The sequence below is a fragment of the Takifugu flavidus genome, chromosome 15, assembly GCF_003711565.1.
Source record: "Takifugu flavidus isolate HTHZ2018 chromosome 15, ASM371156v2, whole genome shotgun sequence".
NCBI classification, from domain to species: domain Eukaryota; kingdom Metazoa; phylum Chordata; class Actinopteri; order Tetraodontiformes; family Tetraodontidae; genus Takifugu; species Takifugu flavidus.
Window position 1 is genome coordinate 7,783,660 of NC_079534.1, and position 13,499 is coordinate 7,797,158.

General features: G+C 43.2%; 1 protein-coding gene across 2 annotated transcripts in view; it reads right to left on the reverse strand.

Annotated features, from left to right (window-relative positions):
* Window positions 1-12,967, reverse strand: part of chd7 (chromodomain helicase DNA binding protein 7) — a 55,886-nt gene extending 42,919 nt beyond the window's left edge. The window contains exon 1 of one of the 2 annotated variants that reach the window (XM_057055952.1): window positions 12,519-12,967. The gene's annotated coding sequence lies outside the window, so the exon portion shown is untranslated. The remainder of the gene's footprint in view (window positions 1-12,518) is intronic. The other variant, XM_057055951.1, reaches the window with a different exon arrangement.
* Window positions 12,968-13,499: the final 532 nt, after the last annotated feature.

Sequence of the window (13,499 nt, forward strand, 5' to 3'; positions counted from 1 at the left end):
AACACAAACAACAATTGTTCGCACAGACGTGGTTCACATGTTGGATGACTTTGTCAACAGAAAGCACCTGATCCCTGGTTAAATCTTTGGCCAAGCTGCCCTGGACCCAAGGTTTGCGTCTCTTCTCATTTTTGAAGGTTCATAGAGGGTGATATTTTTTTTGCCATAACCTTCATTGAGAAAATGAACATTAAAAATCACAAACTTGTTCAATTACACTGCAGGGGGAGGTGCCAGCTAGTGTGAAACCAAAGCAAAACACTTTAAAACAGGCATTTGCTAAAGGCAGTCCCTGTGTTGGCATGTTCACGAACAATTTGAATTCAAAACTGTGGTTGTTCTTTTGGTTTAAATTATCCATTTTATTTATCTTTTAGGGTTATGTTTTAAATTGGGAAATGGTTTAGTTCACTATTAAAAAAAAAAAAGCAAGTCACTGTAAAAATTAAGTAAAAAAAAATCGTGACTATGATTTTAGCACTAAACAAATTGTGATTTGATATCTTTTCCCATATCACCCACCCCAACGGGGTCTGCAAAACTTCCAAATTTTTCCACACATGTCCATTATATGGATATAGTTTTCACTCAAAACAACACAAGACAAGACAGAAAGATGCATTGTTTGCAAAGCTGCTTTTCTGAGAGGCGGAAGCGCCGTTGTGACGTACAATATCATTTAACCAATCAAACATCTGAAAACAGATTGCTTGTTGAGCTTGTTCTGGAAAAAGCCCAATAAAACACGGCTCGACCGCTTGGATGTTTTTTGGGTATAGAAGAGTAGATGTGGAGCAACAGAACAGGAAAACATTAGTTCAATTTGTAATTGTTTTCCAAATGTTCTGTCCCAGTGGGATTGGAATTTTCAGTTTGCCCTCTTGTAATTTGAACATGTATGCAAGTACAGCACAATGTCCAATTAGGGATGTTAGCTTTGTTTTTGTATTTTTATTACACTTTAAAAAAAAAAAAAATAATTCAGTTACATTTCAAACTGCAGTCTTGTGTTCTTAGCAGGGTTCCCCAATTGAATTCTTCAGCTGATTAAATAAGTTACTGTAAATTTTACTGTGTTTTTTATGAATTGCTTTAATTACCTTTCTCTGTTGATTTTAATCCAGACCGCCCTTGTTAACACTATATAGATAATCACCTGCCAACGTGAGCAAAGCCAGGGAAAGGTGAGGGTGTGTGAGACGGCCACAGGTCTGCTTTGTAAGCAAGTCTACAGCTGCTACAGCCTGCACACTGCAAACAGAAGTTTTTTTAAGTTTGTTGAGAAAAAACAACTGTACCACTATTACAGGTCTATTACTACAGAGCATACTGGAAAAGCAAGTAGAGCCACAGTTTCCCAACACAGTTCCTGTTTGTTTCGATCAGAGACAAAATGACCACATTTGTTTTCAGTGAAAGTGATTTAGTGCAACCTTACATAGTAATAAATGCAACAGATTTCCTGTCACTGGTGAGAATTACAGCAGATTTTACTCTCAGAGTTCAGAACTCTGCTGCTTTCCAGTCCTGCAGAATAAAAACATCAATGAAGGGAGCCTTCACATCTCAGCTTTGTATTCCTCACATCCATTTCAAGCCCTCTTTCCTGCAACAGACAGTTTGTCAGGAAGGCCCAGCTGTCACTGCAGAGAATTAGGTGAACGGTCAGTGTGCCGCTTTAGCCACCAAATCTCATCAAGGGATGAGGCATTTAACCCCCAGCATCCCTGATCCCCTCCCCTTCATAACAGACTAATTGTGAATCCAAAGGTGGTCTGCATGTACCAATATCAACCATGCACCTTAAAAGGACCAGGCAGACGTTCTGCTTGTTATTATTACTATTGTCATTATTATGGAGTGTTAATAGTCTTTTGTGATAACCGTATCATTTATTATATGCATGTGGGACACCGACATCACTCACAGGTGCAGAGGTATTAGAAGGTGTGCTTTCCACACTGGTATAAACAAAATAGAAATGTAGATTCTCCGCAATAAATTTGATTTTCCCATTGGAACTAGCAGCAGCACAAACTGGCAGCAGAACATTAATCTGTTTCTGCCCATGTATGTACTGATCTGTTGTGAGTTTGTTGACTGTAATGCAGGACATTTCAGATTACTGATCACGTCTGTGTAGATTCTCGGTCATCCAGGTCATCATTATCCAAGGTAGTTTTCTCTGTCAACTGGACCGTGTGCTTCTCTGAAGACGTTTCACCTTCTATCCGGAAGGCTTCTTCAGTTCTGAACTTGCTGGGGACCGAGCTTGAAAATATAGCCCCTGGGACCATTGCCATGTTAATGACCCGAGTGGTCACCTGAGAGTCGTCGGCAGGGTCGTTGATGGGGTCGTTCACCTAGTTTCAGTTGAGGTGTCTCCCCTTTGTCTGCTGGAACACATGGTGGTGAGTGACTGGGTCTCCTGGAATGGTGTGAATGTTTGTTTTGCTGTTGGAAGGAGTGGAGGACTGCATTGTATGTGGGTGATAGGAAGTGCCTTAGCCCACCACCTCTGTTTAAGGATGGTTTTTCCAATTTGACATGGATGGCTTCCTTGACACCCCTCTCAAACCAGCGGTCTTCTCTGGCCAGTACCCGTATTTGGCTGTCCTCAAAGGAGTGACCGCTCTCCTTTAGGTGTAGGTGGACTGCTGAGTCCTGACCTGAAGAGGTGGCACGTCTGTGTTATGCCATTGTGGAGAGGTTGCTTGGTTTCACCAATGTACAGTTCCCTGCATTCCTCCTGGCACTGTACAGCATAAACAACATTACATTGTTTATGTCTTGTCCTTACTGATCACATTCGCACTTGCTTAAGAAACTCCCGATGAACGATGCGTCTTAATAGGCCCACCATATCAAGCAGCTACCAATGAAATGTTACTAAACCAAACTTAAAGCCACTTTAATATTGCACATCTATATTAAACAAAACAGTGGTTAAACCAAAAATGTTGTCATTTTCTACCATTTTCCTTTGTAGTAGGTCAGCCTGGACTCTAATCAGTTTTATTTCTAAAAATATTTTTTGCTTTACTAATACTAAAAGTGCTTCATCATTGCATATGGCTTGCAAATGCTAATGTATCTCACAATGGACATTAATTCAAACACTTTCTTCAACATTCATTATACACAGATGATAAAGCACTTAAAATGATCTTTACGAACAAAACCATTTCTCTATTTAAAGATGCAAGTATTCAGGCATATACTACCAAGTACTGTTTTTAGGGGTGGAAGTAACAGGAACCCTAGATGCTGCAACATGACAATGACCCAAACCATACCAGTAAAAACACTTGATATAAAACACTATATATTAAGCCCACTGTCAAAAACCCCTCAAATGCTTCACATCTGAAATTATTCTGATTTAAGGAGGGAGTCAAATTTTCCTTAGACTAGTGTCATATGCCATATTTCCACTGACGGTACCTACTCTACGCTACTTACGTTTTTGTGAATTTCCACTGAGAAAAAAAACACCCAGTGATACTTTTTTTAGGTATCTGCTCCTTCAGGGGTTGAAAAGCAGCAGAGTACTTTCAGATACTAAAAAGTAATGAACACACTGCAGAACCTGAAATGCTCCGGTTGGACAGGGGAATGACATAACGGGAGCCATGAGTTTGCAATAATCAAACCCGCCATTTTTAAAACCTTGCAACAGGGACCGTGTCTATTTCGCTTCACAAAATAAATAAATGCTGCATTAGGGCAATCCCCTAATCCAACAACGAGATACAGACAAGATACAGATGGACAGAGGGGAGAATATGGAGCTACATGGTGAGACTAGAGATGGAGCTTACCAGATCTCACTATAAGACTTTTTTTTTTCTGTAAGTGGACATAAACGTGATGATTGCCAGAAAATAAACGAATAAACTGAAAAAAACAGGAAGGACTGAAAGTTTTTAAAGAGGATAAGAAGTGGTTGAATCAAAAAGATGCTATCTGTAGTACCGACCTGCGAGCAACCGGAGGGAGAGTTGCCTCAACTCGGCCACGAAATTGTTAACTAGGGTTAGAGGATTCCGTGACTTTCAGGATTTTGCACGTACTTATTCCATTCATGGTGAGCTCACTTTGAAAAAACATTTAGAAAGCAACTTGCTATTTGTATGCAGACATTGAGCTGGCTAGTTAGCCAACTGTGCCCTCTCCATCCACCAAATGTATTTTATAATTGGTTTATTACTGTGAAACATGTAAATTGAGGTTACCAGCAACAATTGCTAAACTAAACATATGTTAATTTTGCTTAAAAATTAAGTTTTTTGTGCTGCAGCTAAGTCCCAAGTTCATACGTGTGTGTATATTTTCAGTGTATATTACAGTTTGGATTTTGACTCAGACTATATACACTATAATGCCAAAAGTATTTGGCCACCTGCCTCGACTCGCATATGAACTTAATTGCCATCCCATTCCTAACCCATAGGGTTCAATATGATGTCGGCCCACCTTTTGCAGCTATTACAGCTTCAACTCTTCTGGGAAGGCGGTCCACAAGGTTGCGGAGTGTGTTTATAGGAATTTTCAACCATTCTTCCAAAAGCGCATTGGTGAGGTCACACACATATATACATATACATATACATACATACACACACACACACACACACATATACATACATACACACACAGACACACACATATATACAAATATACACATAAATACACACAAACACACATATATATTTCATACATTTCTGCCTTTTCTGTTAAGATTCTGACAATTAAAAAAGCCAACAACACAAAACAAACATTGATCAATGATGAACAACCATTTGTGCGTGAACCAGGGATATGTGCGTGTACACCATTCACCATCACAGCAGTTTCAAAGAGTCAAGGCAATATTATTGCACTGGAAACGCCCCCCAAAGTCGTACCTGCTCCCAAAGAGAGCAGAGCAGAATAGAGCTAATAGACTAGTAGATGCTACAAACAACTCAAGTTATACAAGTCACATTTGCCGTATTTCCCCACCATTACACTTTCTTTTCCAGAGATGAAAAAAATAGATTATACATCCAGGTTTGAGAATTCCTAATAAAGAACTGATCATTTAATGGGGCGCCCGATTTATTTTCCCCCACACAAGTGTGCACATCATAGAATGGGTCAGTCAGTCAATGTGGCCTCTCAGTCAAATAACTCGATAAAGTAGAAATATCACCACAGCACTGGCACAGAAATGTAACCATCACAAACAGAGCTCTTACACTGGCGTGGTGGCCATTTCTGAACAATTTAACCAGTAGTGGTAACATATCTGATCCCCCAGTCTCTGCAGCCATTTTAGCAAATGCTAAGGACAGTAAATTTGCAGTTTGAAAGGTAGTTTGAAAGGCTATACCTCATAGAGAAGAGTCATGCTATGAAATGAGGAGCACCAAATATCAGTTCCCATTCAGCTGGTGGTCAAAGACCCTTTCCAAGGAGATGCCTACACTAACAACAGCAAGAAATGTCTGTTTGCTGAGGGCAATTACTCGATTGTTATTATGCTTAATATACAATGTTGCGAACAACTTAAATCCATACTCAATGTTACACTATAAAAAGCAAGCTTCAAATTCCAATAGACACTGTGATCGCTCATGTATCAGCAATATTAATTTGAGTGATCAGTCACAAAAACCCACGATCGGAGGACGACTCCCTTTTAACTATCTTGTCTTTACTAAAAGGCGGCGTTGACTGTTCAAGAATCACTGCCGTAAATACAAAAACAAGTTAAAGTCCCTTTAAACAACTTCCTGACTGATTACCAGGCTTGCTCCGCGCTGTTAAAAACAGTGAATGAGGCAGCTTCCACTGAATAGTGCTCTGTCAAACCACAATCATCAGGGCCAAACCACAGAATATCCCTGCCAAGTTGGAGCGTCAGAGCCGGCTCTGTGTAAGCCGGTGATATCTCACCACCCTTCACAGAAGACACACATGCCTATGGCCTGAATGACTCAATGCCTGAAATAATCAAATGCGCTTACAATGTAATCTACGTTCACGTGAAAAGTGTTGTTAAGATGACCCCAAAACAACGATTCGGGATTAAAAGACTGACATTCCCATTCAGTGTATTAGAGACATATGAAACCATTTTTATGGATGTACATTAAGATCTTTAATTTTAAAGCATTTGGGAGTTTTTTAAGCATTCCCATAAACACTGTAAAGTCTATGTGTGGTATAATTTACTGGAGACTGTATGCTTGAGAGAATTAGCTCCTTCCTGACAGCCTGTGTTAGCTGTGTGAATGCAGCGTTAGCACTGGGCGTAGGGAGCGACTTTAGCCGGCAGTAGCAACAGCTCTCTGCTGAAAGTTGGCAGCAATACCGTCTGTAGCCTCCGGGCTTTACGACAGGAAATCTCTGCCATGTCAACAAGATTGTTTTTTTTTCCCCTAGCGGAGACACGGGCAGGCATAGGCAGAGCACAGCCGCAGAAACGCTGAAAATGCTGAGCAGCTACAGCTTAACTGGACACCTGAAGACAACAGTGAAGCCCCTCTTCAAACCCCAGAAGAAACCCATGCACCACGGACACCCGCCCTCCCTCCATTACAACCAGAGTCTAAGCAGCTATAATTTATACTTTGCTCCCAAGTGGAAGACAGCATTCCAAAGTTGGCTAGCTGTGTGTGTAATTTTACTCAAGTACGGGGAAGCAGGACTGTGTTTGAGGCAGGGATTTGAGGCCCGGAAGGAAGGAAGAGAGGGGAGGTGGCGGCATTGGTGATGGGGGTCCAAGAAGAAAAAAGCAGCGAAGCTACAGAAAATCTGGTTATTTTACACATGGCTGCTTCATTAATGGAGTGTGTTCGCATGTGTGTGTACGTGCATGTGTGTGTTTTGGGGAGGGCTTGGTCAGCAGGAAAGGGTTGTGTTTATCCAATCTGTTCCCTTTACCATGTGGTAGGAAAAACCACTGGCTGACTCCCAGTCAAATCCCAGAGGACATGGATGCCGGCCTAGAGAACAGAAGTAGGCCACAGGGGGGTGGATGGGAGGGGGGGGGGTGCTCACTGAGCTGAAGAACCTGTTACAGTTATAACTGTCTGAAAAGGCAGGTGTACCAGGAGACAATAGAAAACAGTGAGATTTATTAAAGTGACACTGGAAAACACTAAACTTTTGGGCCTTGCAGCAACAAGGACAAACTCATCCCGCCCAATGGAGGATGTACTGACCAAACATTAGCAGCCACAGGTACTACAGCCATTTCATTTCATTCAAGTACACAACTTTATCGAGTCTGCAGACTAGAAACTGGGAACATTAGTAGTTACACAAACCATTTTGAGGAAACGTGTCATTCAAATGAAATGGTTCATACAAACATGGATGTGGACGAGACAAAGGACTAAAATCTGGTTGTAAATGTAGGAGGATATTTGCATGCAACAATTCTGGGGGCAGAATGGAATCCTTCGGCATAGCTGGGTGTACTGGATGTACAGCATTTTATAGTTGTTAGACTGTTTGGATGAGTCCCAAGTGTGTATGTGCATATCTAGTAATGCTCCTTTTTTCTCATGAGTCCAACTCACACAGAAGAGGTCAGCAAGAGATGACTTGTCTAATGTCAGAAGTGACATGTAAAGACTTTTCTTTAGCAGTTTAAGCTGATAGAACACTTAATTATCACTTAATATTTAAGCATTCATATTTCAACTGCGTGTGCGCATGTGTGAATATAAAAATTACTGTTGCCAATAGAATGAACTGACAGCAATCAGCATACAGTTTAGATGTTTGAACTGTTGGAGGTCAGTAGAACACTACTGTGTAACAAACACATTAGTCCCATTGATCCGACTAAGACATGCAGATAATGTGGATATTGTTTAGCCCCAACATTTGTACCCCAGAGGCCGAAATGGACTTAAACTAGACAACACCTATGCACAAGCTCCACAAAACCTGCGCTGCCGTATGACTCCAGAACACAAACATTCAAGAAGCCCAGCATTAGCATATAACATGCTGCCTGACTCCTGTTCTTTCCTTTTTAACGTAACATGCTAACCAGACAATTTACCTGTCAAAAATCTGCATATTGCCACCTAGTGTTAAAGAGGAAGACATCTTTCAGAAGGTTATTGGTTTGTCTTGGCCCAATTTTGAGCACGTCTTGTCTAAGTTGCACATGCAAACATAGCGCGTGTGCTACCCCGTCACTGCCCACCTATCTGGAACACAACCGATCAGCTTTCAGAGCTCTTTCAAACATTCTCACACACTCTTTTCCCAGATTTGATGTAGTCAGTATCCAAAGTGGTGAATCTCACTGATATAAAGCAAATTAAAGTCATCCTTCAAGTAAGCTGAAGGGGAGCAGGTACGCTGTACATTTCTACAGGTTTAACGTCGAGGCCGTCTACTTCCGTTCCTGCCATTTGTCTGTATATTTCTGGATGTTGATGAAACACACGGAAGCAGCACTTAACCTTTCATCAGTCTGACAAATCACTGAAGAGGAGAAAAGGTAATAGAAAACGAGGGTGGGTCATCAAACACCAGAGCCTTTTTTACTGCCACATTCTTCAGGGGAGGTTGATGAGGTTTTCCATGGCACCTCAGACGGAGTTATGATTGGATGAAGACAACAAGCAGCCAGGTATTTCCAATGGAGTGTCCAGCAGACATTTTGTTCAGTGTTGAAGAGGAGCTCAAAGCCACGCGACACCACGAAAAGGGACAGAAGACAGAGGGATTGATTTAAAGGTTTGGGTCAGAGGTATACTCCACACACAGCCCACACACAAACACTTGAAAGCATACATGCCAGCCTCAATTCCAGGCTCCAGAAGGCCCTCCCTGCAAGAGGAGGATGGGGGATGGGAGGGCCAGCAAGAGAGAGAGAGAGACAGGTGAGAGAGAGAAAGAGAAAGATGACACACAGTTCTGAATGTCACCACAGTGCTAAAGACCCCCACTAACCTTTTGGCTAGAAATGAGAACTCAAAGAAGGGGAGGGGAGGAAAGAGGCGGGCAAAGATGGTGGGAGGGAGAGAGATGGGAAGAGTAGGGATAGAAAGAAGAGGAGGGAGTTCATGTATAGCAGAAAGAGGGGGTGGAGGTGGAGCCATAGATGGCAAGATGAAAAGGGCTTCTCATCTCTGCTAACAGGGCTGCTAGCCAACAACACACAGGATGATAAGAGACAAAATGGCCACCCTCACAACTACAAGGGCCTGACACTCAGCTGCCTGATGGGAGACCAACAGCATCAGGTCAGATGCTACAAGGCTAACCCACCTGTAAATAATTCACAGTTTGGGCTTCTAGCAAGCTATTCAAAACCACTAAAATGAGTGCAGATTAGAAAAAGCTCAATCTTTAATCAGTTCCCTTGCTGCTCCAGCTACTGCACAGATGATTAATTCGATGTCAGGATACCACGAATTTGTGTGGAGATCAAATTATTGTTTCACTTCATAACAAAAATGAACTCTGGGTAACAAATGTAGCGAGCGGAATCTTTAAAAAACAACACACGGCCCACTGATGTGTAACAGACATGTATCCATGGACACGCAGCGTGTTCAGTTATTGGGACAATTACCAATTTGCCCAAATGCTGCCAAATAGGATAAAGCTGCATCCCATCATGGTAAGATTGGTACCTCAAACTGGATATATGGTTGCTTACGGTTATCTACAGGTCACAAGAAGAAATGAGAATTAATCTTCAAACTGGTGCGCGTGTGCATGCGTATTGATCGGATGCAGTCTCCTGGTCCAAGTGGTCACATCTACGCTCAGATGTGAAGTTAGGATGCAGAAGCTCTGCTAGACACCCTCCTCAGGGTTCATGTTCGTAGATAAATTACTATTCCTTATTCCAATTACTATCATGCTTGTATATTTGTAGTATGGTTTAAACTTTTGCCCAATATTTTGCCACTCAGGCTAAAAAGCATCGACGTGGAGCCTCCACCCCCAAAAAGATGAACTGAATAAGCCCACTGTTAGAGCTTCAATCATACATTAGCTTGGACAAGAAAGTGGAAAAGTTGTGGAGATCGAGCATCGACCAATGGGTGTAAGGCTGGAACGCTCTCTGTGAAATTGCAATTATCTTTAATATTTTAGAGCCAAGATGCACAAAGTGTAAACTGACTCTAGACACAAATGTTAAAAACTAGAAAGAGCCAAATCCAGACAGACCTGGAAAAAAAAATGTGAAGAAAAGGTAAAGATTCATAGTTAAATGCCAGAAAAACAATTCAAAAAAACATTTCACTTCTAGCCGTTACGCTATATAAACTTTAACGATCGGCTCCATCTGGTCGGCTGCAAACGCCCGTTGTCAACGGCGGCCATCGGTAAGGTGGGCGAACGCTGACGGACGCTCAAATACCACACAAAGAAAAGGGTTCAAAATGGCACAATAGTTTAGTTCCCTAACACATGAATAAAAGGGGATCATCTTGTGAAGAAGGTTTTAGGTCTGAGTGAACAACGGCTGCACGCTCTAGCCGCCGGTGGAGACACCTAAAACAAGCCACCGTCATCAGAGCAACTTCCAGAAAGGGATGTTCGACCCAAGTTAAAGTCGGACTCTTATAGGAACCAACAACAGTCACGGGCCACATTTCCAGAGGTTTCACGGCTCACAATTTACACGTGAACTCTGCCCGTTGACTGGTTGCCCCAGTGTTTAAATTCAAACAAGAGAACAGGTAGTGCTGGAGATCTGGTGTGTGCCTCTGTGTGTGTGTGTGTGTGTGTGTGTGTGTGTGGTCGGGGCCTCCTATCTCTCCCTCAATGGCCCGCTGAACATGAGTAGCTGCCATCTTGGCTCACGGACACAAGTTGCTGATGGGGGTAGAAGCTCCAGGCTTCATGGCGCGGGGGGAGCACTTAAACTAAGGAACCATCGCTGGTAGCAATACCGTGTAACTCTCCGGAGAATGATACCCCCGCCTGAGAGCAAACATGGTGTTACTACGGCGTTTTCCTCCCGTCAGAGACAAAGTTGTCTGAGAACGACAGACTGGCCATTATGCAAGTTGACCGATAAGACTACATAATAGGAAACGGCGGCGCGGTGGCACACGGAGCACCCCGAATGTAAAGATATACATTAAAAAGGGCCGTTTGTGTCCCGCACAGAGAGGCGGGTGCGGGGGTACCGGCAGGTGTTTGGTTTTTATCCGAGTAACAAGTGTAGCAAAAGCTGTTACCAAAGTTCGGTCTCCGGATACAACGCAGCTCACCCAACACTCATAACAAAAGCCCCAAAACGCGGAAAAGACGCGAATTGCAGTACTTTGCTTTTTTAACCTCAGCCAAGTAGTGAGGCGAAAGATGGGTACAATTGATTTTCCATTCCGATGTGGGGTAAGGGAATAGGAGCAGGGTTGTTCTCACACAATGGGGGAGAGAAGTGGCTAGCAGGTTAGCTGAACTTCTGTGTCCTAGCACTGGCTAACCTCCAGCGGCTAGCGCGGCTAATTAGCCTATCAGCAGCATTTCGCACGTCGTTCCACGGACCAGTCAATGACTCGCCAAGCGCTGTTATTCGCGGAAATCAGACTCATTTGCGATTAAATGCCAGGCAAATGATAGACCGTGATCCTCAAACATCTTTTAAGCGGACCGTGTCTTTCAAATGTGTGAAAATAGTGCGCAAAGACGGTGTGTGGACTGGCCTCAGCCCCCCCCCCCCACCACTGTCCCCTCAGTCCATAAAGTAGCGATCACTAAAGGCACAGTGCATCCGTTCGTTTTACTGAAACGATAATGATTTGGGGGAAATGTAACAGTTATATCAACTTTTGTGTGTAGACATTTCGATTCGGACGATAAAAAGCGCACTTTAGCTTTATATTCCAAGTGTTCTCCACTGGGAATTTCCCTGAGAGATCCGCTCATTCAGTCGGCCAGTGACTCACCTCTACGCTCGAGCCACCTCGTGTCTCCTACGAGCCTCAACACAATTAGCTAACTGAGCTAACACCCACAATTTAAAGATGATCTAAGTGATGTATTAATGATAGAAACCCCAACAAGTTGTTTGAGAAGCGAGGCCAGTAGCGGGGAGTTTCTCGGTGTTGTGCTGAACATTTTTTCTTCGCACTTTTCAACTTAACTGATGGGACTGTTTGTGCGTGTATGTGGGAGAACGATGCAGCGGGTGGCAAAGCTAAACTTGCTATTGTTAGCATGTCGGCATGGCAGCTAACGTTAACATACGACCGTCAATGACTTTCTGTCCAAATGTGAGAATAAAAAGGTTGTTAAAAGCGGCGGCGTCCGACCTTTCCAATGAGTTCTGCCCGGAAGATTTCAACGGACTGGGGAGCCACGCACACGTCGGATTAAAGAGTCCGATTGGGAAAAAAAGTAGAGGAAACTTACCATTAAGAAAGAAGTTAAATTTGTTTAAATTCCTAATTGGCCGTACAAGTAAAGCTCACATCACCACCGACTTCTTCACCACACATTTATAAGCGTACTTATAGAAATAAGGGCATTTGTTAGCTTACCGAACACGTTCGGCCACTTCGGGCTCTTTATCAAATCAACTCCTCGTTAGTATCTCCGCTGGCTTGAAAAAAAAATCCACCGTGGTCCTTTTTTTCGTTTGAAATATAAATAAAGAGAGAAGGGAAAAGTTCAAGTTTTCTTCTCATGGAATATTTGTCCGGCGAGTCTCACATCTGCGACCTCGCGGGCTTCTGTGCGTTGCTCTTCTCTCCTTTGTGTTAATTTCACTCAAATCGAGTTTAATCCGATCGATCCCTCGGCTGGTCGCGCTCCCGAGTCCTCCCCTCCAGACACTCGCTCACCTTCCTCGGCCAGGGGGGGCGCGCTCCCGAGACCCTCGCTCAGAGATAAACAGGCAGCGTGCGCGATCACTGACCCCGCTGCGCTCTCCGTGCATGTTCACCAACACAGACGGGAGCCACAACATGGATGTTCTGCTACGTTCAAACGCCAAACCTGCCTGTCGCAGCACAGCAGAGCGGCGAAGTTCTGGAGGGGTTTTCTGCTGCTGGGAGAAGGAATATTTTAACGAGGGGAAACAACAAAATACCGTACACATGCAGAAATGACACTATTATTTGACACATGTGTGTGTGTGTTGGGGGGGGGGTAGCAACAGATTTCTAGAATTTAAAAAGTTGCTGTTATTATTGAGTACTTTAGAATATCTGCATCAAACTTGATCACATACAGCTTAAACACACACCCGGAAATGATGTGAACTGGAGATGCTGAAGGGGCCAGTTGGAAGCGTGAACTGGTTATGATGGGAATAACTGGACTGGTTATGGTGGGAATAACTGGACTGGAGGGCGAAGATGCCCACGCAGTGGAGTCAGTATCTTTAATTCAAAATGATTCACATGGCTCTGTTTACGTTCTCTTGGCTACCACGAGTAATCAGGTGAACAGCTCGGTTCTGCTTTCATGGGATTTCTCCAGATCCTCGGGTTTGCTCTCCATTCAAAATCGTGCACAGT